The sequence below is a fragment of the Acinonyx jubatus genome, chromosome B2, assembly GCF_027475565.1.
Source record: "Acinonyx jubatus isolate Ajub_Pintada_27869175 chromosome B2, VMU_Ajub_asm_v1.0, whole genome shotgun sequence".
Lineage (NCBI taxonomy): Eukaryota > Metazoa > Chordata > Mammalia > Carnivora > Felidae > Acinonyx > Acinonyx jubatus.
This window is the reverse complement of record NC_069385.1, coordinates 23,169,805-23,197,400: the sequence shown is the minus strand read 5'-3', so window position 1 is coordinate 23,197,400 and position 27,596 is coordinate 23,169,805. Positions and strand designations below refer to the sequence as shown.

At 37.2% G+C, this 27,596-nt stretch overlaps 1 protein-coding gene across 1 annotated transcript in view; it reads right to left on the bottom strand.

Annotated features, from left to right (window-relative positions):
- HIVEP2 (HIVEP zinc finger 2) overlaps positions 1-27,596 on the bottom strand; it is a 202,602-nt gene that overhangs the window by 69,223 nt on the left and 105,783 nt on the right. Inside the window, exon 2 of the mRNA XM_027056752.2 lies at positions 21,216-21,328. The gene's annotated coding sequence lies outside the window, so the exon portion shown is untranslated. The remainder of the gene's footprint in view (positions 1-21,215; positions 21,329-27,596) is intronic.

The following is a 27,596-nucleotide window of genomic DNA, read 5'->3' as shown; positions in this document are numbered from 1 at the left end:
ATTACACTATCCAATTCTACACAAGTGTGGAGGCTCATTGAAAAGACAAGACATGCAAGTGAAAATTTGAATTACAGCTTTAAACATCAATTAAGTGCCACGAGATTTATAATAGCACGATATGAGCTCAGTAAAGGAGAGATTGCTATGAGCTAGTGTTGTGAAAGAAATATTTATGCAGCTGGTAGAAGTTAAATAAGGGCTTGAAAATTCTGACAGGAAGAGACAAGGCTTTCCAGGAGGTGGAAATGCCTGGGTAAAGGAACAGTTGTGCATCTCATGAGAGCCAAGAATTCACAGCCAATGATTTATTGAGCAAAATCTTCAACAGTACTGCTCTTTGCCCTGAGTTCAGCCCATTTCCAACATGTATGTTTCCCCCTTCTATAGATACCCTACATTCATCTCTTTATCTGTATCTCACAGGCACAAGCCTCTGTTCATCTTGTTTCTACTAGGACAATCCCATCATCACTCAACTCCGCACCATTAGCACCTCGATGGATCCTCAGTGCTACTTCTGAAGTCCCTTTCATCAATCTGGTTTGCAAAACACCTCATTCCGGGCAGGAGGGATAAAGGGGAGTCGAAAAATGACAGTTCTTTGATGATAGGTTGCATATTTTGTCTACCTGGAGTTGAAAACCATCAGCAAGGGCGTATGAGGACTTAATCCAAAGAAAGGCAAATGGGTATGTCCTTCAAGCTATCGTTAGACCCCAGATTCTAAAAAAATAAAGTATAAACTAAGGTTTTGGGGGACCAAATTTTCTTCTGAGATTCACGTAATGTATAGGCCTATATATTACATATATATAGCCCATACATATATATAGAAATATATTACATATATATAGCCTATACATATATATAGAAATATAATAGCACCTTTTTACCCCCAACCACTTGATGATCAACCTGACTGAAACTCTAGCCGAAGTACTGTGGCTTTGGTTTAGAATACATTCTGTTTGTAGTCAAAGCTTAGAAAAAACATACTTTCAATTACAGACTCTGTTCTCCCACTAAATTTCACTTTAGATGTACACTGATCATTTCGCCTCTCTTCTGAGATGACTGGTAGTCCTATCAACACAATCTAGTAATAATCACAAGCCCATATCCAAATTATTTCATTTCTAGTAATCATTAGATTATTACTACTAATGTAATGAATAGGAAGTACCTGTGTGTCTGAATCACTATGCTGGATACAACATGCACAGAAATGAAGAGGACATTACTAATAAGATACAAGATCATCAAAACTCACACCTGGAGATGTAATCAGGGAAGGGCAACACAATCTTAAAAGTACAGAAATTTACAAATAAGAGAGGATCACTGAGGGGAAACTGGGGGGGGCAGGGGGGGAGTGGGCGGGGAATGTGTCTTGAGGAGTAGCAAAAAGATGTGCAAGACAGTGACATTTAAACTAGATCAGGAGTGCCTGGCTGACTCAGTCAGTACAGCTTGGGACTCTTGATCTCAGGGTCGTAAGTTCAGGTTCCACCTTGGGTGTAGAGCTTTTTTAAAAAATTGCATTTAAAATAAATAGGGGCACCTGGGTGGCTCAGTAGGCTAAGTGACCACTCTTGATTTCAGCTCTGGTCATGATCTCACAGTTTTGTGAGTTCAAGCCTTGCACTGGGCTCTGCACGCTGACCGCAAGAGGAACCTGCTTGGGATTCTCTCTCTCCCTCTCTCTCTGCCCCTCCACTGCTTACACTCTCTCTGTCTCTCTGAAAATAAATTTAAAAACTTAAAAAAAATGAAAACAAACAAACTAGATCTCAAAATAGGAAGGAAAGAAGAGAAGGGAGCGTGGACTCTCTGCCAGACACAAGTGACTTACTATCACCTTGTTGCCATCATTTTAGAGAAGCTGAAACTGAGGCTGGACGGCTGAAGCCACGTGCTAAAATGCCACACAGCCAGCTTCAGATCCAGCTTTCTATGTTCTGTCTGACGTACAAGCTCCCTTCCAAGGACAAGAAAGGATTTTCACGTGGAAAAAGGAAAGAATTATTACTGCTACAGTTAAAATTTCTTAAGAAGTGCCTCTTGTAATACTTTACTCATAAAGAATTAACATTTTATGGCTGTAGCTCTTTTCTGTCTATAAAATAGAGCTTTAAAAACCCAGTCCTTTGACAAAAATGCCTGGGGCTCAAGGTCACTTAAGGGATTTGTGAAACTTTAAAAATCAGATGCAAAATGCTGGGTATATATACGTTTTTCTGGGGGAAAGAGTCAGGAACTTTCATCAGGGTCCAAAAGAGGTCTATGAACACCTCCTTCCAAAACACTAAGAACCACTGAGCTACAGAGACTTTTGCTAGGCTTTTTAATGGTTTCCAAAAAGGGAAATACATATGTACAATTTAGTTTCACATATAAAGAAATACATTTTATGTGTAATAGGGAAGAATAGTAATATATTCTATTAATAATGTAGCCACTTGATAATGAAACATTGAAGGGACCCTTTCCCATGTTCTAATAACTACTCAGGATGTTAACAGTGAAAGGGTCATTTAGAAGGCTAATTTCCTTTTCATCATGCTTGTTAAGTGTTTACTTTAATTCACATCCTGTGTGACCCTATGGGAAAATTTTTAACTAATACTGGGGAAAATCCCATAGGGTTACACAGGATGTGAACTGCGCCCATACTGAACTACCTTTGGCTCGAAAAATAAAATTAGATAGGTGAGTTTCACTTTCTGTTTGTCATAAGTTCCACTTTCTGGTTCCCAAAGTTTAGATTCATAGCATCTCTAGGTTTCTGAATTTGGCAGCTCAATAAAATCCCAAAATTCTTACTCTTTTTAAGGAATGATTTCTCAGCGCTGTATAGCAAACTCCTTCCTGCTGAAAATGCAAATCTGTAGCACAAATCCAGGCGAGCCTGCTGGAGCACTCCCGCAGTGCTCCTCCATAACTGTGCTCACAGTTCAGCTGTCGTTTTCCATTTCCTGTGGAGAACACACATCATACCACTTCCCCTATAGAAAAAAGAAAGCAGCCAGCTTAATTGCTGATGGAAACACTGTCATACTTTCCACTGGCCAAGCTTGAAACCATTACTGATCTAACCTTCATTAATTTTTCCACAACAATTTGCAGAAATGTCAGGAAGCAGCTGCACGAAAACTGATTAATTGCGCTTATCACCGCTACTTCACCAGGCTATATATATATATATTTTTTTTTTTCCAGTTTAAAAATAAAATTTGGGATTTTTCTGTTTTGATTGGTATTGGCAGTGGTATATCTTATTCTGAAAAACCCAAGTCTATTTTTGACCACTTCCAAAGGCCCAACATTTTCAAATCTGGAGTAAACCCCATGAAGTTTGGGACAGCATCCATGAAGGAAGAGATTGCTTCCTGCTGATTACTCAGTTATATCTGTTTAAACAGACGCTAATGAATTCAAGTCTATAGCAACACTGCATTTATTAGTCAATCATAGAAGCTAAAATTCACTTCCGAAATGTGAATTAGAAAATAAAGTGCCCCTTTTCTATTTTTTTTTCCACTTTCTTTCTCCCTCATCATTTTAGTTTGAGCTATACCATCTGTCTCACCCTATCAAATAATGTACTGTGCGTGGCTGGCAGAAACAAGTGGAACAGTTCACCTCATAACCCCAAGTATGCAACCAGTGAGCATCTATAATAGTGGTACCAATGGAATCTGGCCATCTGGGGATAACTGGTTTCAGCAAGCTTCACTTCTCAGCCAGCACTCAGATTTGCAGACCTTTAGCTAGTTGGCAAAACATCAACTAGCGTTCAAGAAAAGAAACACTAGCAAACTTTATTTTTCAAAACACAAGAATTCAGATATAGATTCTCAAAGGTGTATTTGTCAATGTTGCTGACAAGAAGGCTTCCAAAGCAACGATCAGAGCAATGTCATTATCCTTCACGTGGAGACAAAGTCAACCCAGATCTAGCGTTCTGCAGCACTACCAAACTTTTTGCGTACGAACATGTTTTTCCTTCTCCATATTGCCTGGATACATACACGCAAGGGATTAAAGCTGAACAGACTTTAAACCAAATGACACAGTACCTTTCAGAGCCAGCTCCAAGAGACTGCAAAGAGTTCCTCCTAGGACTGCAGCAAAATAATCCAAAGGCCGCCTTCACCCCAGGTATGTAGATTCTAACCCCAAACAAAGGAAAACAGAGATTGGACAATAGTAACTGATGTAACTGCTGAGCATGTAGCATGGGAGCCCAGATCATGGACTCTGGAACCAGAATACCTCTTTCAAATCCCACTTCCAGCACTTAGTAGACATAGAAATAACTTTTGGCAAGTTACATAACCCTTCTGTGCCTTAGTCTTCCCATCTGTAATATGTGGGTAATAATAGCATTAGAATTGGTAAGAGAATCATGCAGTGCTTAGAAATGGCACTAACAAGGAAAATCTAAATATTAGTTACTAATTCTAGTATTTTCTGCTGATATTTCAGGCGTGTGTTAGTCGAAAATAAAGAGGAAACAATCTGACAAGATTTCCTAAACTAATTCAAGACAGTCTATTGGGTTGGCTAGTAAATTTCCCCTGCTAGTATGGGGCTACCGATACTGCCTAAAGTACCTCCACTAAACCTAGGCCAAGCAACTAGGGTTAAATTTTCTATTTTTTCTGTTGACCCCCTCAGGTATCTTAGGGCAACATGCTTTGGGATGTTGTGGGACCTAGGGGCAAGCACTGCTGGGGATAACTACCTCTCATCACCAGCCGCAGGCCTGGAAAGGAGAGGTGAGAGGAAGGCCACCGCAGGCTCGGGAAGTGCAAACAAAGGACACTGACTTGGCCTTCATCACAAAAATCAAAGGGTTTGCTGAATAAAACAAAGGAGCTAATTCCCTGGCACCGAGATCAGGATTGAGGTGCCAGGAGGCCACATGGCGCAGGAAGGATACCTCTTTTAATTCCTGTTGTGCTGTGTGACCTTAAGTAACTCACTATACTCTCCAAGTCTTGACCTTCCATAGAGAAACATGGGCTCTCATGTACATTGAAACTTCTCAACCTTCTTGCTGCCGCGAGCCCCTGTGGCATTCTAATGAAGCCTGTGGATCCCTGCCTAGCCTAACGTTTGAACTACATAAAATTAAATAGACAGGATTATAAAGGAAACTAAGTATACTGACATGCAATTATCTACAAAAAAGTTAAATAAATTTGTTGCCAGTAATATATGTGATTCTTTATTAAAAATTAGGAACAGCATACAGGGCAAGATAATATCCACTCTCATGTTGAGCAGTCATAATCATAAAGATACTTTGAGATATTAGCCACAACAGTAATGTGATGTGAAAATACCTGTTATTTCTACTGGACACAAAGGCACAGATACTACTAAAACTACTGTTTTGTCTGTTGCCTACATTAAGAATGGAGGGAGTGCTGAATGAAGTGGAGCTAGAGGTTAGTGAAAATAAAATTATAATTTTTTCCTAAATCAAATTCTCAGATCCTCTGAATTCTATTTGTAGCTAAGATCCCCAATGTGGGTAAATAATAGATCCATTTACGATTTTAATGTCTAGGATCAATGATTGAATTGTGTCCCTAGCTCCCTCCACAGAGAATATTCACAAAGAACTATCTTATCCTTTCCAAATATGTGGAGAGAAACAGATTTATAGGATAGAAGGATCTGTCCCCAACCCTATCTAAGAGGGACTTAGAAACATTTCCAGGCCCTCTCACCCTATGGGGGGGCACGGATGAAGTGGCATCAATACCAATTAACCACAGATCCTATTCCAGCCCCACCTGCTCACACAGGACCTTCAGGCCTCTTGAAAAGTCCCAACCAAGTATTTCTAGAATGCCAGCAGGGGAGACTAACAGGAACCCACAGGCAGTCTGACAGCCAGTCAGTCACAACACCATTTGCCATTTCTTCCTTCCTGCACCAGCTCCCCCTAGTGTCCTCAGCATGGAACCCCTCAGACCCTCCGCCCATGGTGCCCCTCATGAGAATGCTAATGCCCACACATTCCCACAGCCAGGCCTGAGGAGCTCCTGCCTTGGGTCCCACACTTTAGAAAGCCCACACACCACAAACACACACTAAAGAAATGCATTGAAAAATACATGTGCACCTCTGTCGCGGGCATCAAATGTCCTCCAGCCCTGAAAGACCCAGCTCCCGACTATAGCTCTTTAGGCTCCAGGGAAATGTTTTTCCACATCTTGTGAGCAACCTCTTTGCCCCAGTCAAAAAGTGACTGAGTTTGAATGCCCTGAAGGTTTGTGGGTTGTGACATTGCAGTGTGCAGTTAGACACCATTTCAAAAGCAGGGGGGAAAAGGTGAGCAACATTCACGCTTAAGTAAAAGAAAAACAGAGTATATAGTCATGGCTCGTAAATGGCATGAAGGCAACAGACTCTTGCATAACAAAGTACTGCGAAGCATGCCTTTTCTTGCTTCTCTTAGTGCTCTGATCAGTAGTTCTGGAATTATCAGTGCATTAGTGCAGTATTTGGAAAAACTACACGTGGTGCCCAAAGAACAGTTTACAAGTAAACAATTCTTATTCTTAAGTTTGCGATGATGTAAAGCTCATGAAACATGGTATTAATTCTTTACATTAGCAACTAAATGAACATTGGACACTAAACCTGTGTATAGACTACTTCCATTCAAAGAGTTAAAGAAGACAATAACATTTCCAAACAATATGTTAAAAATTTCAGCTTTATTTAAATAATTTTGGATTTAAAATGTTTTATACATTCACGATAATATGGATTTGCCTTTTTTATTTTAAAATTATTTTGGGTATTTAATAAAAAATAGCTTTTTGAAAATATTTAGCTTGTGAATCTGTACTTACTCTAATTTACATTGCGAGTGAAAATATATTGATAGTTTGTATACTTTGAATATGATTAACATTTTATATTTCAATCCTTTAAGTCACTGAGAATGAGTACAATTCAAGGAAAAAAGCAATAGGAAATCTAAAAACAGTCATTCTGCTTAAATTTTTTAAGCTAGAAACAATGAAAGTAAGCAGACTTTTATCAAGCATGACCCACATAAAATTCCCTAACAGGACATGACAAATTCTTTATTTAATGACCATTTAATTACTGTTCAAAACAACAAAAATGAGCCAGAAAATTATTCTCATCAAATCCACAACTTGAACAGGTCAGATGAAATCCCTGCAACTTCATATTCTTTATAAAGATTTCATCACTGATCAAGTTAAGAAGAATGTCTGTGGGCCTCCAGCTGAACTGTTGCCCTCAAGGCCCCACAAATATTGGCGGCCTTCGCCAAATCCCGAGTTGTGTGTTCTTAAGGTCCAAACCAAGCTTGGCTTCTAACCAATTCTCCCTCAAAACCGTCACAAAAGCAATTCCATCAAGTTTTTGGCTCCACTCTTCTTTAGAATCCCACAAAGATTCCTGTGCCTACCTTGTCGCCATATAACCTGATGGCTAAGATCCAGTCCAAGGAGCTAAAGAGGTAATAGTTATCGCCCTTCACTGCCCATGTCAGATATCTTCTGCCCCATCTCAGCCAGATATAAAACCACGGAGTTAAATATCATGGAGCAATAACAAGTACTAGAAGTGAGAGAGGAGAGGATTCTGCAGTCTGAGTCTGATAAATTCCATGCGTTTATAGACAAAACCATTTACTTCGTGTATCTTCTTTCCTTGGTCTTCTCCCTGCCTCTGAGGCTCTTGGCTGACATGTGCTCCACCATCTCCACACCCCCTGTGCATTTCCCTCCCAGACGACTAAAATTTAGGTCCAGTAGGAGGAAGAATGGCAGTGAAGGCCAAAGTGTATGAAACAGGCCTTTCACATTTTTGCTCATTACCCAGTTCTGAAACTTAAGAGAATAAATCTTGCAGCAAGTGTTTTTTCAACAATTGACATGAGCACAATGAATGTTCTGAATACAGTTGTCCCTTTGTACTTGGAAGTTCAGAGGAAGGATATTTCCTAGACATCTACATTAAGGGACTGACTTCTAAAATAATCCATATCAACTTTTATTTAAAGATCTGTATGAAGTCTTGATTTTCATGTTTTAAACAGAGAAAGAATTTCACAGGTTTTGCAAATGCATAGAGAAATCTCACTTTATATATATATATATATATATGTGTGTGTGTGTGTGTGTGTGTACATATACACGTATATATACATATACATATATGCGTATATATATGTATTTAAAATATATATGTATATATATACACGTACATATATATACGTATATATACGTATTATATATATTATAAGTACATATATATATACATATTTAAAATATACGTGCATATATACGTATCTATATATACACATATATATAGATACGTGTATCTATATATACACACACACAGAATGCATATTGTGTATATGGGATCGGGGAGGATTGAGTTACTTGCCCAAGGTCTATAAGCTATCCTATGAGATCCAGGGCGAGAAACTAGATGATTTCCTGACATTTCAATCAATGACCTTTCCAGTTAATCATCCTTCCTACCCCCACAGTTAATTACTGTGCTTATATGTGGCCATGTAATATTGGTATTATTCACTTCAGAAATCACTTATTAAGGTTCTGATAATGTTAGAAAGTAAAACTGAGAAATCATTGAGTTATCAAGAGTTGTCAATCTTATAAATTATTCTACATATTATTATTAAATGTATAAACGTAAGGTCTAATTATAATAGACAATACAGAAATTACACAGAACTTTGCCAAACTTAATTCTCTAAGATATCGAAAAGAGGGTTTGAGTGATAATGTTATTATGAGTAAAAAGATTTACAAATGTGTTCTTCAGAAAATGTTAACTAATTGCATCTGTTCCAAAGAATAATTCACAGTGCCAATGTTGAAATGGAATTTATTTTAATTTAAGTTTTTATCAGATTTCCAAAATGCATTGAACATGTACATGTAAAATAGGGTACATTGAAAATAATAAAGGACTATAAATCTAGCAATATTTAAAATAAAGTAATAAGTATCTTCAAATAAATGATGGCATTATCTTCATTCACTGGCTCACTTCTATATTTTAAGAAAAATCCTAAATGGACTGATATTATATCCCACATGCTGTACAGGCCAATCATGATGCTTCCAAAAAACAAATAAAAAATATCTGACGTAAAAACTGCTTTTCAATATCTGAAACTAACTCTTTGAAATAAAATGTCTCTTATTATAAAATCCTTACCTTATGAGAAATTTCCATTAGGTGTATGTTTAAACAGCTTAAAAATAAAAGCTTATATCAGGAATCTGAATAGCTCTACTTTTACTGTAACTAGTAGAAAAGTTGTAGGTTACTAACCAAAGTATTTCAAGACTTGTTCTGTCAGCTGGCACAGGTTCACATGAAATTAAACATGTTTAATTTCACATGAAATTAAAAAGCACACATATAGTTCTAGATATTTTGAGAAGACTGTATCTCTTTGACTTACGAATAATCAAAAGGAACGTTATAATTATTTCTCAAGATGAAGCTGTTGTATATTTCCTGATCACATAGCAATTTTCCATCCATGTACAATAAACTTACATTTCCATGTTGTTTAGACCCCCCCCATTAGTACTATATTTCCAGTAAAAAATAATTCGTTTATCTTGTATTTCTCAGAATCAAAAATACAGTCATTGATCAACTTCCTTCCATCCCTATCCTGGATTAATGAATGAATGAATCAGTAAATGAATAAATGATCTATACACATACACATCAGACTAGTTCTTGTCTTCTCCATGGTCACAGATACAAGGTGTATGCAAATATATACGGTTTACAAAATAATACAGGCACAAATTCATACCATTTAAAAATAATACCAAAGTGAAATTAATTTTTTTCTCCCTAGAATTAAAAAAGTCCTGGGGCACCTGGGTGGCTCAGTCAGTTAAGCATCTGACTTCGGCTAAGGTCATTATCTCACGTTTAGTAAGTCTGATCCCCACATCAGGCTCTCTGCTGTCAGCGAAGAGCCCACTTCCTCTGTCCCCTTCTCTCTCTGTCCTCCCCCTGCTCATGTTTTCTCCTCTCTTTCTCTCTCTTTCAAAAATAAATAAACATTAAAAAAAAAAAAAAAAGTCCAGTGGGGCCTGGGTGGCTCAGTCGGTTAAGCATCTGACTTCGGCTCAGGCAGCTTATAAATTCGGCTCTCACAGCTTATAAATTTGAGCCCTGCATCGGGCTCTGTGCTGACAGCTCAGAGCCTGGAACCTGCTTTGGATTCTGTGTCTCCCTCTCTCTCTCTGCCCCTCCCCTGCTCACACTCTGTCTCTCTCAAAAAATAAATAAACATTAAAAAAAATGTTTTTAAGTCCATATAAACATTTTATTTTTGTCAAATAAATACTTCCAAAGTTGGGTTACAGAATTATTAAAATATACATAATACATTTCCATATTAACATAATTTAATTAAAATGTTTCAGAAAGTCTACAAAATATATCTTAATATGTTCATCAATTCCAAAAACTCAAAATTTATATTCTGACATAATGAAAATTATTGCCATTTACGCATATAGGTTGCACATATTATTTTTGGCTGCCTTGGAAATAAAAGAACTCAAGATTAAGAGTTCTGTTACGAAGACCCCATAGGTTTCTTAGTTCAACTTGAATTTTTAACTATTTAAAATCGAGGTAAACATGGTGACAAGTTACACCTGACCCAAATATTCATGAATGTGTGTTGCAAAGCAAACAGAGGTAAAAATGGAAGGCCTTGTCCTCTCATACACTATCACTGAACTGAAATTAAAATAAAAGAAATCTTGCAACCTATGAGCCACATTACCAGGTGGAAAAAAGAAGTAGAAAACCATAAAAATTAGGCAAGGAGACATAATAAATAAAAAAGAGTAGAGTGAGAAAGTATGAGTTGGCGAGGGACATATCCCTATATTCTCAGATTTACTGTGTCCCACGAGACTAGCCTTAGTCAGTGTGTCTTACTATTCCGTCCCAAATGTGAGTCTGATTGCTGGTTGAAAAAATATTGACAGTGCTTTCCAAAGGAGAATATGTCCCTACATTCGGAGAACTCCCTAAGGATATTCAGGATATTTACACATATACACAAATAAACATACAGAGCCTACCTATCCCAAGGCTTATGATAAGACAGGGGTAGAAGGAGCCTGATAAAATATCTTGTCGATTCAATTCTTAAGGAAAAATCCCAATGCTGTAATGGGTAACATCTGACAAGAACACATGGCAATTTCAGAAGCTCTGAGGAGTCTCACTACCATTAATCTAGTAACTAGATTACCTTATTCTAGCAGAATGAACACATAAGAAGGATGTATTTTATTTAAAATGTTACTATTCTCTTCTCTACTCAGCTCTATTTCCCAGCCTCCAGCCAGGGATACAACAGGAACTCAGTAAATGTTTATTGCTTGAGTAATCAAGGGAATGATTGGATGAATGAATGAATGAATGAATGAATGATTATAAATGCACTCACACTTATCACGCTTAACAAGTACTATTATGCATTTGTGGGGTTAAGAAGCAATTGCTTCTCCTATTCTACTACTCCTCTTAATTTCTCTCCTTCTATCCCTTTTAAATTGCAAGGTATTCTGATATAATTTAAAATTCTCTTTTGTAATAATATGGACACCTCTGTGAAAGTTCTTTTATTGTGCCCAGTTTGCTATAATACTTGGTTTAAAACACACAACAAAACTCAGCCAAATGTAACTATGATATAAATTTCACCTTTTTTTTTCCCCTTTGCATTCCAATGTAAGATGCTATTCATCTTAGCAAAGCAATTTTAAACTTTTCTTTAAGTCCTATTATTATTCCTAAATGTTAATTGTCAATAGTATCCCTCCTCCCTCCATCCCTTCCCTATGATTCCACAGGGTGAATACAAAACAATATGCCTGTATATGACTGTATATTTTGTCTGTTAATTGGCACATGAATATCCTTGAGGACAGGGGTGGGGGCGCGCGCACACACACACACACACACACACACACACACGCATGCACGCGCAGGGACACATTTCCCTGGATTGTTCTCCATGGAAATCTCCCACATGGGAAAAGAGCCAAGGAGAGCCCGAGGACTTCCCTGACCCTGAGCCAAGGGTGTGGCAAATGTGCTCACCATAACCAGCTGGGCGCTTAAAGGGTAGGAGTGGGAAGAAGGAAGGGGGAAGCTGGTAATAAATGTTGAAATATTTTATTTGTGAGACAATGATCTAAGAATATAACATTTTTGCAATATTTTAAGCATTATGCAAAGACTTCTCAAAACTAACATCTTCTCAGTTGTGATACCTCTAAGACCAGCCAGAGCACTAAGATCTACCAAGGTATATATAAATTTGACCCATTAAGGGGGAATCATTGAACAAAGTTCAGCTTTTTTTCTCACTGATGTAGTTTCATTACATCTTCGAGATAAGTAATAACCTTTAGAATGTCTCCACCCCTACCCTACTGAAATCTCTTCAAAAGCCAGCCGTGATCCTTAAACTCCAGAAGACAGTAGCCCTTTCCTAGATCATAGCTTTAGTGACTCCTTTGTAGCACTTGACCCTGTTAGACACACCTTCCTTAAATATTAAGTTCCCATCTCAAAATCAGACACACAATAGATAATAAGTAAAAGCTCTTCTTTCTGTAAAGTTCCTCCCCTCTTAGCTTCTTTGATACTTGCCTCTCTTGGTCTCCAGTTACATTTTTGAGGGCTACAATACCTTGGAATCAATCCTCTATTTGATCTTCAGATGAAACTCTTCTACCCCATACACTTCCTCACGTTTCCAGGGTCAAAATTAATAGCTCTCTCCTTTGTGTTCTCATAACCCTTTGCTCTATTCCTGTTATCACACTGATCATGATCTGCTTTGGATTTTAGTCAACAGAGGACATATTTTATAACCACACCTATTTTCAGCTAAGTTGTTGAACTGAATGGAATCTTTAACTCCTTCCTTTTTCCCACCCCTCCAATGCCAATCACACGCTGAACCTGAAAACAATTTAATTTCATTCGTCCCCTCCTGTGTATTTCTATTACAACCCACCCAGTTTAGAACCTACTAGCCTTTCATAGAGACTACCCCAACAGCTTCTAACTTGTCTCCCTCCATGTTTCCTACCTCTTACCTATAAAGCGAGGTGAGGTAGATTTCAAAAATGTAATCGAATCACGTTACTCCTTGGCTCAAAAATGGGTAAAGGTTCTCTAATGTCTACCATACTGATGTGCTAATTACACATTCAAGGCCCTCTGCACTCTCTAGGTCTCCAATACCATTCTTTCCTTTTCTTCCATGTCTCCTTTTTAATTAGCAGACATACCATGATACTTTTCATTCCATGAGGACACCCACGCCATCCACCCCTTTCTTTGCCTATGTGGATATAATTCTCCCTACCTGTCAAAACGTTGCCCATCTTTAAAGCCTTCCTCAGGAAACACTTCCTGATCCCTAGCCCCTTTCCCCCTCACATACCCACAAGAAAGTACATATGATTTCTTCCTCTGAATTTGCAATACATTTTACTTATACATCTCTGAGGATGCTACTTAAGCTTTCTTCTGTCCCAGTCAAGTAAGTAGTAGTCTTACCTCTCTCTTAGGTTTATGAGCAACTTAAAGGCTAAAATACAGACTTCCTCATCATTTTATTCTTCCAACCACCAGAACACTAAATTGCATATGGCAGAAATGTCATAAATATTCATTGAATTTAACCTAACTGACGTTTTTACAAATAGCCAGAAAAGCTCAGGTTCCATATAAGAAGGATGGGGGCTCAAGCCAACTTAGCGCTGGCATCTGTGATGACTGGTGTTCTCAAAATTTCCACTTAAGGCTGATGACAGAATTAAGCTCTGCTACAGTCAATGAATAATTTATTTGTGCACAAAACATTCTGTTAATGGAAATCTTTTTATGGCTCAAGATCTAAAATATATTTACTGCCCTATAGTTATTAACTGTTTGCTTTAATCATTAGTACACAAGGTAATGACAAATGATAATTACAGGATCATTCTATGCTCTTAAACTGATTTAATCAAGAGTATCTCTTCTGAAATTCAAAAAACTCCTCAGTGTATGGGAATGGGGGTGGATTACCCTGGAACTACCCAACTCACTGCCACCATCAAATTTAAGCACCTACAGATTCTGTTGTTAGTAATACCACCAATTGGGAGAACAACTTTAGGTTCAAATAGCTAATACATTTTTTATTTTAATGCTCAAGGAAAAATCCCCCTGCTTCCCTGAAGTAGACTGCTTCAAATGAATACATCATAGCAAAACAGAAGTGAATGTGTTTGTATATTCCCTAGATTTCCCAGCCTGCCAAAAAATGTTCCTTTGCTGTGCTATTTCAGCAAGTCGTGAGATGACAATGATTATGCTCCTCAAAAGGAAAAGATAGCTATTTCCCCCTGTTTTTATTTTTGGAGACCGAAAGGCACACTTCTGGCTGCTGTGAGTACTCTGACGAGTAGACATGTTCCTGAGGAGGAGAATTTGGGGCGAACTGTGGCAGGGGTAAGGTGGAGAAACCTAAAACCATCCTAACCTCTTGGAAAATATTTAAGGAGCCAGAAGGACAGCAGAAAGAGGAAGAAGTCTCAAGTCCTCCAATGAATTCCTGTTTCCAACTCCCAACCCTCATGGAAAAAAGAAAAGTCAAGTAGTAAGAAACATATGCTTTTTACCTACATTTATCTCAAACCCAACTAGTATACATTCAAGTTCATCACCCTGTTATGGAAACCAGTTTCTCTTTACTTCTCTTTTCCTATTAAGAGTAATATTTGAACTCCCAGGCTCAAAGCCTAGTGCCATCATTGACAACTTCCTCCTGTTCCCCTACTCCCAGAGTAGTAGGGGAGTAGTGCACGCACACACATGCGCACACACACATACATACACACGCCTCGTATACCCAATCAGGCAGGCAGTCCTACGTTGGCTTCCTGCATACTCTGGCTTATATTATCTGTGTTCTGTCAATCCTTATTGCTACCACTCCAGGGCAGACCGTGTGCACCTGCCTGAAATCCCAATGCAAAAGATCTGATCAGAAGGTACTCTGGGTCCAACTGGCAAATTTCCAAAGGACAGGTCTAGGCATGGTGTCCTCCGGTATGTAATCCAGGGATAATTACCAGAGGCAGTGAACTGTGGAAGTGAGGAGGGTCTTAAGAAAAACAATTTAAGCTGCAAGTAGGCACAAGGGCACCATAATCATACCTGAGAAGTCAGAAACCAAGGAAGAGATTGGAGAGTCAGAAAGAATCCCCTGAACCTAGGCTCAAGTGTTCACTAAAGTTTTCTCAAAGTACTTTCATCTGTGGTATGAGGGAGGAGACATAAAGGGCACAACATGAGGTGATAGCTCTTGTACGAATTAATGTAAGTACCTCCTAAGTGGCTTCAATGCTTTCAGAGACTCTTACTGCTATGCACCCCACCCCCCATCTCTACCCACCACACCATCCAGCACAAGCTAGCTGGATTCATCTTCCTCATGTGCAACAACTCTGATTGTGTCTCTCTTCCACTCAAACCTGTTCAGGGCCTTCCCACCACCACAGCAATGGTGCCCCACATTCACACTATGTTTACACCTGTATCTCCCAGGAAGCCTCTAGTTTAGAAGTCATGTTTTATGTTATCTCATTAGATTTTTTCAGAGGTCAGTTGTTTTTATTCCCATGGTCAAGACAAATACAATAAAATATCATTGTCAGGGGAATAAACGGGTTTTTGTTTTATTTTATTTGTGGGAGAGAGTGTTGCCATTAACATAGAGAAGTTTTTTTTTTTTTTTGTATTCAGAAAGATCACTAAAATACACATAAATTTATTCTTATGGCTCTGCTCTGGATAGTTAATAAGTATCAGACTTGCTGATTCATCTCACTGATATGACTAAAGCCAGTTATAAATTTGCAGTCCCCAAAAGGAATTTGAAAAGAAAACCCACAGCCGAATATTTTTATTAAATTAAACAAATATTTATTGAATATCTACGGTTTTTTTCAATCACCATTTTTTCAAGGCTGAACAGGAAACCAACAAAATAAAGACACAGCCTTTGTCTTCAAGCAGCTGATAGTACGGTGTGTGAGAGAAAAAAACTTCATAGAAATCACTTTAATGTAAAGCACAAAAATACATACAAAAAGCGACATGAGAGAAGTATAAAATATTAAGGGGATTGAGAGGGAAATGAAGTAAAACGTGAAGATGAATAATGCTCATATACTAAATAAATAAGACTAAAATAAAAGAATTGGCCAGATTCTGATATCGGTAAAGTGTAATTAACCAATAACCAATAATGCAAGTAAGAGATGAGGCAGAAAACACAAAGTCAATTTGTCTTTGGACAATTCATGGATGAGAAGTCAATGTGATATCAGGTTCAAAACTAAAGATCTCTCAGTGAGTGGTTTTGTTCAATATCCAATTAGCAAATTTTTATGTAAACTATCCAAGAGAATCAGAATTCCAAGGGCCATTCTTGAGGTCTAAGGATGTTGCTTGGAGTTTGTGAGATTCTTAGGGCAGGGGAGTCACTGGGTGAATTTAACAGTTAGTATGATCAAAGAAAGGAAAGGTACACTGCCTCCAAGATTTTCTACAGGACCTGATTCTTCGCTAAAACTTCAACGTAGCTTCTATTTCTGTATTTGATTCATTCTGAACAGAACACAGTGACTGTATCAGCAAAGCTCCAATATTTGAACACTGGTAGTCAACTAAACTGGTGACCAGGCAGCAAGTGACATGCTATCTAGAGTTGCAGGACCTAGGGTTAAAGTCTGGTCGTATGGCTCACTAGTGCTGTGACTTTGAGCAAATCACTTAGTTGTAACCCCCTGAGCCTCCGTTTCCTCAGACACAGAATAAAATGTGAGTAATAGCTACATAACAGTTATTGTCTAAAGCGAGATAATGTACCATGGAAGCAATTTGTAAACTGTACAGTATTACACAAATGGTAATTCACGTCATGAGAGAAACAAGGAAACTAATTAATTACTAAATCCTATTGTGTAGGTTTTGTGTGGAGAGTAAAAGATGAGCGATTTACCACCCATAAACATCCTTCACTGTGATCTAAAGTAAGGAGACAAGAAGACGGATAGGCAGGAGGGAATACTATGAAATGATATAGAAGCAACCCTCAGTTTTTGGATGCTTAAAAAATGTTCATGGGGAAAAAATGTGCTTTGTTCATACTACTGACTTAATTAATGCTTGTTGACAGAACGACGAATAAATGAAGGGGTAAGGTACTGAATGTGGGAATGACTGAGGGTAGAGCCAAGTGAGATGCCTGAAAAACAAGGCAGGAAAGGGGCACCTGGGTAGCTCAGTCGGTTAAGCGTCAGACTCTTGGTTCGGATCAGGTCATGATCTCTGGGTTTGTGAGTTCAAGCCCAGCTTCGGGCTCAGTGCTGACTGTGCGGAGTCACCTTGGCATTCTCTGTCTCCCTCTCTCTCTGCTCCTCCCCCGTGTGCACTGTCTCTCTCCTTCTCAAAATAAATAAATAAACTTAAAAAAAAAAAAAAAAAACAAAGCAGGCAGCATCAGGCTGTGTAAACAGGGACTGAGTCTAGGCTTCATATCATTTTGGTAATACTCATTCATAAGTACCGATACCTTCTTCAGTTACCTTAAAACATAAAGGACCCAAACAGAAGAGTTGTATGCATCCGAAAAGCTATAAAAATGACCCTACCTAAAAGGAAACATTTTGAAGGCCACAACACACTAAAGCTCAAGGGTCCACTCTGAATTCTATGTGACAGCAGGAAAAATTATACCAGACCCATAGAGAGCACAGAGTAGATCTAACGTGCAACTTCATCAGATCTTTATAAAATCCGCTAAAATGAGTCCAGAGAGAATGGATTAAAAGTTTTCCTCACTTTTATTTTCCATATTTGTGTAAGTAATGACATATATATTTTTAAAATTTATTTATTTTTATTTTTATTTTTTTAATATCATTTATTTTCAAATTGGCTTACATACAACACCCTGCGCTCATCCCAACAAGCGCCTTCCTCAATGCCCATCACCCATTTTCCCTTTCCCCCACCCCCCTTCAGTTTGTTCTCTGTATTTAAGAATCTCTTGTGGTTTGCCTCCCTCCCTCTCTGTTTCTATCTATATCCCCCCCCATCCCCCATGGTCTTCTGTTTAGTTTCTCAAGATCCACATATGAGTGAAAACACGATATCCGTCCTTCTCTGACTGACTTATTTATTTTATTATTTGTAAATTAAATTTGGATTTCAACAACTTCCGACTCCCAAAATTACTAACTATAATAACTATGTAACTCTCAGCTAAGTAATTACTGCTCTGAAATGCAATTTCCTCAAGTGATTATGGTATTCTTAATTTTCACTTTAAAAAGATTAAGCACCTATAGCACAGAGCCCAACTCATGGAACATATTAATAATTTTCACCTTCCTTCTTACCTTTCCTCAGCTTAAAGAAGACATGTCACTTACATAGTTCTTCAATAATTATATCTAATGCAATGAAAAAATATCAATCTGAGCATATCGTTAAAGGACCATACGTCAGCTAATATTACTTTTAAAATGAATAATTTCAAGACCAGTCAAAAGAACTGGCTTCGCAAAAGAAACTGGCAATGAATGAAGAGCAGTATTATTGATTAAAAGACAAAACCATCTGTTTTTACTATATTTTACAAAAAGTGTCATAAAAGAATGGTCACTCTAATGGTGAGGGTTTCCCTTTCTTGTCTTAGTAACGGTTTTCCATCTACGACCAATTTGGGGTAGCAAATTTTTTAGATGTATCATTTATAAAACATATCCTCACTTGGGCTCATGGACAAGGCCAGGTTCACAGATAAAGTCATGGACAGATTGCTGATTATATACAACACGGACATCTTAAAAGAACCACACCAATTTCATATGAAGTGTTTCCTTACCAAAGGAAGTATTTGGTTTGAGAAAATGTACTTATCTCTGTGCGTTTTGTCCTCAATGACAGCCTAAAGAATCAGTCACATGGTTAATAAGACGTTACGTATTGTTATGTTTAAATAATGATTATAACTACCATTACCACTACTAATCATCATCATAATCACTACTAGTTATTGAGCCCCTACCACCTGCCAGGAGTTTAATCCTCACATAATCTTATAAATTTACTTAACTAAAAAAAAAATTATTTTAAAACAGAGTGATTCCAATGAGCTGACTTTTAAGCAAAGGCTCCCAGAACTCACAGTGTAATAAATAAGGAGAAGGCCAACTATATTCAATGCCCACACCACGTCCATTCTCAGGTAGCACTTACGGAACATAATCAGTACAGTCTCCCAAACATCCCTTAGGTTAGGTCCCACCAACTGAAATTTAACTGTAACGCCATGGGGTACTTTGGGAATAACTGTAAAGGCCAACCTTGTGAGTACATAGAAAATTAAATGTGGCAGACAAAAACATTTAGGTTAGTGGTGCACAATATGAGCTTTCATTTTCTAACATCTATCACAGCTGTTGAAGAATTAAGGTTTGGCTTTTGAAATTTTTTTAACACTTCTCTTCCTAATGAGTTTTTCATCTAACTGCCTTATATCCCTTTAATTATCCAAAATACTTTTTCTGAATAGCATCTCATGTGCCCATAACGATGGAAATTATTGGTCGCGAATGAATCTTGGGTCATGAGCCTTACAGGCAAAATTAAAAGATGTCCCAAGGTTTCTGCGCTTGGTATTTCCATACTCGTTGAACACACAAAAGCCACACTAAACAAATCAAGCTCCAGGGCAGTTGTCTCAAGGGAGATTATTTTAGACAACCCTAAAGCAGTTGTTGGCATCATATAAATTATGCAACAGTATCCCTGAAAAACCACGTGACCTCAGCATGTCTTAAGATGCCCATAGGTGAAGCAGACACTGTTAGTTTGGTTTTGAAGACTGCTCTCCAAATGGCTAGATGCTCTTCTCTCTTATTCATTATCATCCCTCAGGTTTTTACATAGCCTCCATTTATTCAGAGGAAAATTAAATAACAAGCCACACAATTTAGCATAAAATTTAAAATATCAGAACCTCAAATCTCGTGACCTGGACTAGAAATACAAATATTTTTCCAAATGTTCTGTTACTGTGCAAAGGGTTAATTAAAACATGAGTTTGCCTGGATTAAAAAAATAAAATAAAATAAAATAGCCGAACCTTAAAATCAGTATCATTTAGACTTCTGATGCCAAAAATCTGTTTGACAGAGCAGGTTTTACTATGCTGACATTTTAGCAGTAGCCAAAGTCCTGTTCCCACTAAATTCTGTCTTGGCAACACCAGTAATTTGCTAAGAGCCTAAACTCCTCTTGGTGAGGACTTCTCCACCTCAAGAGTTTTCCACAGATTCACAGTGCGACGAGGACGTTGATTTGAGTAAGACTTTAAGGTTTCTATTCTTATCACAGAAATCAAACTTTCTGTAAAATGAGAACGGCTTAACATAAGGAGAGATGCTAATTTACTCAAAATGTTCAGTAGGCTTTAGATTGGAATCTGAAGCAATATAATAAAATTATACATAAATACCTCACTAACGGTAAAATCCGATATTCTTATATGACCTCAAGATTCTTAATAAGCAAATAATTATTAAAAGAGTAAATGGGGGTGCCCGGGTGGCTCAGTGTCCGACTCTGTGAGGTCATGATCTCACAGTTCATGAGATTGGGCTCTGTGTCAGCACAGAGCCCGCCTGGGATTCCGTCTCTCCCTCTCTCTCACTGCCCTCCCCTTCTCTCTCTCTCTCAAAACAAATAAGCAAACTTTAAAAACAAAACAAAAATAAGAAAAAAAATAGTAAATAAAAGGATATGGTTCCAAGCTATAAATGACCACATTTTCTAATCTTCTCATCTTTCTAACTAGGATATTTCCAGAAATATTGTAAAAACTTGCAAACATGTTCATTTAGATAGCATCCCAGACATCTTTCACGGGTAGTAAGGGCCTCAAATCATTACTGCCTAAGTTTCACATAAAGCTTAATATTTTGCTTGAAAGATCTTTTCAAAAATTCTGAAATCAAACCATATAAAAAGAACTTGACTCCACTTACCCAGCAGCTGAATGTTCCTGAATCGGTAAAAGAGTGTTCCAACCAAGTCAATTCACTTAATTTTTCAAGTCAATCTGATTACCATTGTCTTTTTAAAAATTCAAAGACTCCACCTAACGAGGAAAGGAAAACAAAAAGAAAAACAAATAATGTTTAAGCCAGAGTAGCATAGGATCAATACATTAAGAACACAGAAATCAGATCAAGATTATTGTTAAATCCTCTCCCAAGTTACTGTACTGCTTAAAAGTATAAAACAACAAAAGCATCTGCCAACTGAAACTTACCAGTTTTGGATAAAATGAATATTCAAGCATAGAGAAAACAATAAAATAACAAAATAAATGTGAGAGCAGAGACTTTATTGTCAGTGCTGATTGACACACAGAAACAATGACTATATAATGCAAGTTAGGATATGTAAAATTAGATGGCAACCGATTGCTTTGGGATTTGGCTCATTGATTCTTATTAATTTACTGATGCAATTAAAATGCGTAGGCTGCTATTCCTTAAAACAGTTAAACTCCAGTTACACATAATCTCTATTGAGGAATATAAACTAATACCTAGATAGATCATTTGGAGAGAATGCACTGGCATGCATGAATTTCCAAATCATTCTTCGAAGGTTATACCTCGTCTCCCACAGAGAGTATTTATTCTCCTAAAGACCCATAAACAGCTTATGGTTTATAAATAATATCATTTAATTCCATTTTCTTTACTGGTAGGCACACCTTTTCTGAAGCCCGAATATTAAACTACTATTTCAGTTCCAAGAGTAAGTTTGAGAGAAAGCAAGCTATATCTCAACTGATGAGAGCCTAAAATAAATGGGATGCTGGAAGGCTGAGCAGAAGAGTGAGATTACAAAATTGGACAGCGTCCAGCTACTCCCGAATCAAGTCTCCCCAAGATAGATTTAGTATGTTTTAAAGTCCCAGAACATCAAATCCAACCATATCCACGTGAAAATTCAAAAACCTATTCCAAAGCCATAAGCACATGATTTTTTATTATGCAATGTGGAATTAGCTACATATTGCCACTCCACTAATCCCACCACACCTATTAGTGAAATTAATTTAGCTCATCTATGTATTTAATAAAGGTTGATACAGACCTGCTATCCACTATTAGAAGGTAGATGTTTAAAAATAAACCTAACCCAGAACAAACCAAAAACATTCCTAACAGTGGAGAAGAAAAACAGCAATAATTATACATACTAAGTAGAAATCCACAGCAATCAATGGAAATACATTTTCACTTCCAAGACAATCCAATGTCTAGATTCTAGACTTACTGCTGTTCAAGAAATAATTATCTAGAAAATTGAGATGGATATGATCTCAAAAGACTTCTTCATTCACAGAGACAAACAGTCTTGATTATTATGCTAGGGTTCTTGCCATAAATATGACAAGATAAAAGTCAAACGGTTTGGTTATTTTAAATTATCCTGGATCAACAAATATAAGCACCTAAAAGAGCTGCAAATGGTACAACACACACATTTCTCACACTTGAATATCTAGAGCTGTGAAAATATTTTTGTACTTTTCTAGGCCTTTATGGAAGTTGCAAAGGCTGTTTCAAATAATGTTCAGAAGATGGCTTTATAGTGTCACCTCTGAATTCTTGCCATGATGGCTTTGGGCTAGTACACTGCTTAGCAACTTATAGCCTTATGTTAGTCATTTTCCAAGAAAGCGTGAGGGCGCTTCCCCTCACGATGCAAAATGACTTGAAGATTCTTAGGAATCCTTTTCTCGCTGATTTGTCAACATAAATGAAATTGACCTGTACCAAAGTTTAGATCTACCATCACCTTTCTGTGCTTGTTTATTTCTTAGCGTACTGTTTTCTTAACATGTAGTTCTTGCCCCATAAAGGGACTTAAATGACTTGAGCGTGGCCAGTCATTAAGCCAGTATCTCAAAAGGTCTTACATCTATAGTACAGCAAGTATGTTGTCGTTTTAATCTAACTATGCTTATTGGAGTGGTCTGTGATTTCAAATTACTTAGTAATATTTCAGTGTTGATATTACTAATGTATGGTACCTCATATCAAACCTCACAAGCAGTTAAGTACAAAATATATTAGTCATCTGTATGGATGATTCAGATGAATGACTGTTCCTAATTAGCACAGAAGATACAGATCTGTTGCCTGCATAACAGGTGAGCCTCATGTGTACAAACCACAATACAACATTCTTTAGAAATGTTGATTTCCTTAGAAATGAGCAATGACACCTAAGATACCACAATAAGTTCCCTACAATTTCTATACCACACAGTAGTGCAGAGCCTAAAATAATTTTATAATCTGATGAAAGCAGTTGAATCTAAACCTTCTTACCTTCAATTTGTTTTTATTGCCTGCCTCAACACATTAGGAAAAAGGAAAAAACAAAACAAAACACCTCAGTCTGTGGTATTTTGGCTTCATGAGAAAATCTAAATGCATCTGAAACTGTGTAGTACAGTCAGTTATGTAGTCTAAACAATTGAGTAATTTGTCATTAGCTAATAGTTGATCATGCTTGTTACCGATTGGTCTATATTTATATATAATAAATCAGATGTGGCCACAATGCTGAACCTAAGTGACTTTCTCTAGCTTAATGATTTATCCCATGTAGTATAGAGGAATCATGCTCTCTGAGTTGACCAGACCACTCCGAGAGTGCTTTCACCATCCATGCTGCTGCAACAATGGACATAGTAAACGTGTCGTTTTAGTAGCACTTGGCACCCTGGAATAAGGTTGGGAACTTTGACGTCTTTATACCTCTGGACATATCCTTAATCCAGGTCCAGAGGAGGTCATCAAACACCCTCCTTCTATTGATGATGAGACTGAGACTCAGAAGGTCACAGTCATTTGCCCAAGGTCATGCAACTAGAAGTCAGATTTCCTGACTACTATTCCACTATTTTCCCTTTACATCATTGAGCTTCTCTGAGCACCAGTGATACTAAAGATGCTTCCCAGTTTAGGATGAGAAGGAAATGCAAAAGTGCACGAGTGCAAAGTGAGTGGGAACAGGTCAGCAAATACCACAGGCTCCACACCACCCTCCGCATCACAGTTAGAAGTAACGTGCTTCTTTGTAAATCTACTAAAAACCTGGCCACGGAGAATAAAGAAACAGAATAACTGAACTGTTAGAGACCCAAAACCTCTTCGCATATTTTGGCAGAGTTCCAAAATAACATTTGGGAAGCAGTGCCCTAACAGCCAGAGTTAGTACAGCTGCCCTACTTAGTCATTTATATTATTTTTCTTTAGAAATACATAATGACATTGAAGACATTTATAACCAAAAAAAACCAAAAAACAAAAAAACAACAACCCTCTTAATCCCATCACCCAAACATAATTATTTTCATTTTTTTAAATTTTAATCTAGTATTTATTTGTCCCTATAAGCATATTTTCACACAGATGTTCTCATAACACACATATAACAACAATGCATTCTAATTTTTTTTCATTTATTATTTGATACACATGTTCTACATTTTCATGTAATTCATATAGTTTTCATTTTTAGTAGCCACATGATATTTCATAGTCAGCACACTTAGTCATTTCCTTAACCATTCCTATATGCAGGAACATTAAAGATGTTCTTGTTTATTTTTAACACTAGAGATACTCCTCATCCTTAAAACAGTAACAGAAATAATATTATTAAATCAAAGAGTATGAGTATTTTTATGGACTTCACATTTATAGCCATGTTGATTCCAAGAGACTGAAATCACCTACAAAACTACCAACGATATCTGAACATTGCATTTCCACCAAACCTCATGTTTTTATATGACTAAATTTTTTGGTGGTTTATTTAATGTAAAATGGCACTTTCGGGTTGCCTTTTTATGTTAATGGTGACTGTACTCATTCTCTCATTTAAAAATAATTTCATTGTCTCTCATTTTTAATGTAAAAATTATCTCTATTCATATAATTTGACTACTTTTTGGTCCTATTTTTTCCTGTGAATTTAAATGACCCTTTAATATGATGCATATATTAACTTTTCTACAAACTGTTCTGTAAGTTTATTTATTTTTAGATCTTTCACCATTTAATATATCTGGCATGAATTTGGATCCACAGCAGGAAGTACATGCTCAAATATTTTTGACAAACTCCAAGTTATCCACAGTACTATTTACCAAGCTTGCTATGTTATATTTTAACTCTGTATTGTCTCATAATGGATCCATGATGGGCTTCCCATTTTGTTACACTGATCTACATATTTAAATTGGAACCTTTGTTCAGACTGAGTACATATAATGTGAGTGACATTACTTTATGAACTTGCTGTTAATGTGTTGGGCGGTATTGTTGTTTTACAGTCTATTTGAATCTACAATAGGACAAGATTTCTATATTTGCTCTCTTTTTTTCAAATGCTCCTTGATATTTCCTTAAGTGCACACATATACCTGCAAAACTCTTACCCTTTTTTCCCTGATTATATTATTTGATTAAGTGTAATATTTGCCCTCCACATTCAGCCATACCCAAAAAAATCCCATTAAAAGTTTGAATAGAATTGTGTTGAATCATATATATAGGCATCCTTTCAATATTTTGTTTTGCCATGTCAAAAACAGTGTATTATGGTGCATTTCTATGTTTATTACATTTTTCACATTCAATAATCATTTGCATTCTAAAAGACTCTTGGTTCTGTATCTTTCCTCATTTCCATTTCACTTGCTTGGAAACACTGAATTCCTCAAGTCCAGCAACTGAATTGTGTCACCAGATCCTCTGAATAATATTCTTTACAAGTAGGCAAACGCTGATTAAACAGAAAAGTGTTGTAAGTTCTAGCTTAAATAAAACATCTTAATTGCCTCAACAAAGATGAGATTACACTGTGTATAAACGACACAACCACCCCAATCATATTCCAATCATATTATTTTCTTGGTATATCCACAAGACGCAGCCCTGAATTCATTTAAAACATAGCTGAAGGGCTGAGATACCTAGTATGTTCCTCTATCTCCGATCCCAATGTCTCTCATTTCTGCTGTGAACTAGGTTCAAAGGTAAAGCAAAACCAACAATGAACTGCACCTAACTTAAATTATATTAATCTTTTAAACTCAAATTTGACTAAGAATACTCTACATATTGTTGAACGTTTAATGATGTCCAAGTGTTATTCATCTTCCTTGATATACCAAACCTGGGGACTCTCAAGGAATCTTGTATTTTATAAAATGTATGAGTACCTGAAGAATTCTAGACACCATAGTGAAAAGGAAGGAAAGACAAATAGAAGAATGGGAGGGGAAACACCAGGAACATCTGTGCGAAGGTAGGCAAATAAGGACAGAAGCTATTTTCCATCCACACTGTGAACGTCATACTATGTGTCAGGTTGACTGAAAGCATGAGTGATGTGCTCCTCCAATTTCCTGAAGAAAGAAACACATAGAAAATGTGGCAAATATTTAATCTAAGCCTTGTTTCCTGAAAGACTGCAAGATGTCCACAAATTTTCTTTCCCAGAGTTCAAAATAGCAAGCTGAGTGGGTGTAAGCACTTCAAGTGTAAAAAGAAAAAAAAAAAGGTAACTAAGGAAAAGGAAATCATATATTTTTTGCTCTTCAGTAGGAGAATTTTGAAAGAAGCCAGGTAAAGGGATTTTAATGATTTGGATCTAAAGTTGTCTTGAATCAGAATATAAATACAGTCTTAATACTCTGGTCACTTTTAAAGGCTGCAGTTTCTATGTAAAGAATAAATTTCCAACCTCATTGTGTTATTGTAAGAACAGAAAGTTTCACCCTAATACAGCCAGATACTAAATGACCACAATACAACACTGACAAAAGGAAGAGTTGAAGGTTCCTGGGGTCTCTACCCCTCCCAGGAAGAGAAACCTTCCTCTACAATGCTTTTTTTTTTAATGTTTTATTATTTATTTTTGAAAGAGAAAGAGAGAGAGGGAGAGAGAGAGACAATGAAAGTGGGGGAGGGGCAGAGAGAGAGGGAGACACAGAATCCAAAGCAGGCTTCAGGCCTCTAAGCTGTCAACACAGAGCTGATGTGGGGCTTGAACCCACAAACCCTGAGATCATGACCTGAGCCAAAGTCAGATGCTTAACCAACTCAGCCACCCAGGCGCCCCTCAACAATGCTTTTAAAATTTTAACATGCTTATGAGTCACCAGAGGAGTTTGTTAAAATGTGAATTCTGATTCTATTGGTCTGGATGGGGTCCAACTTTTGGGAGTTCTCTGGTGACGCTCATGTGCTGGTCTGAGGTCCACATTTTCAGAAGAGCGGTTCTAGTCTGTAATAACCGTTTACCAACAGCCACACAAAAGAAAT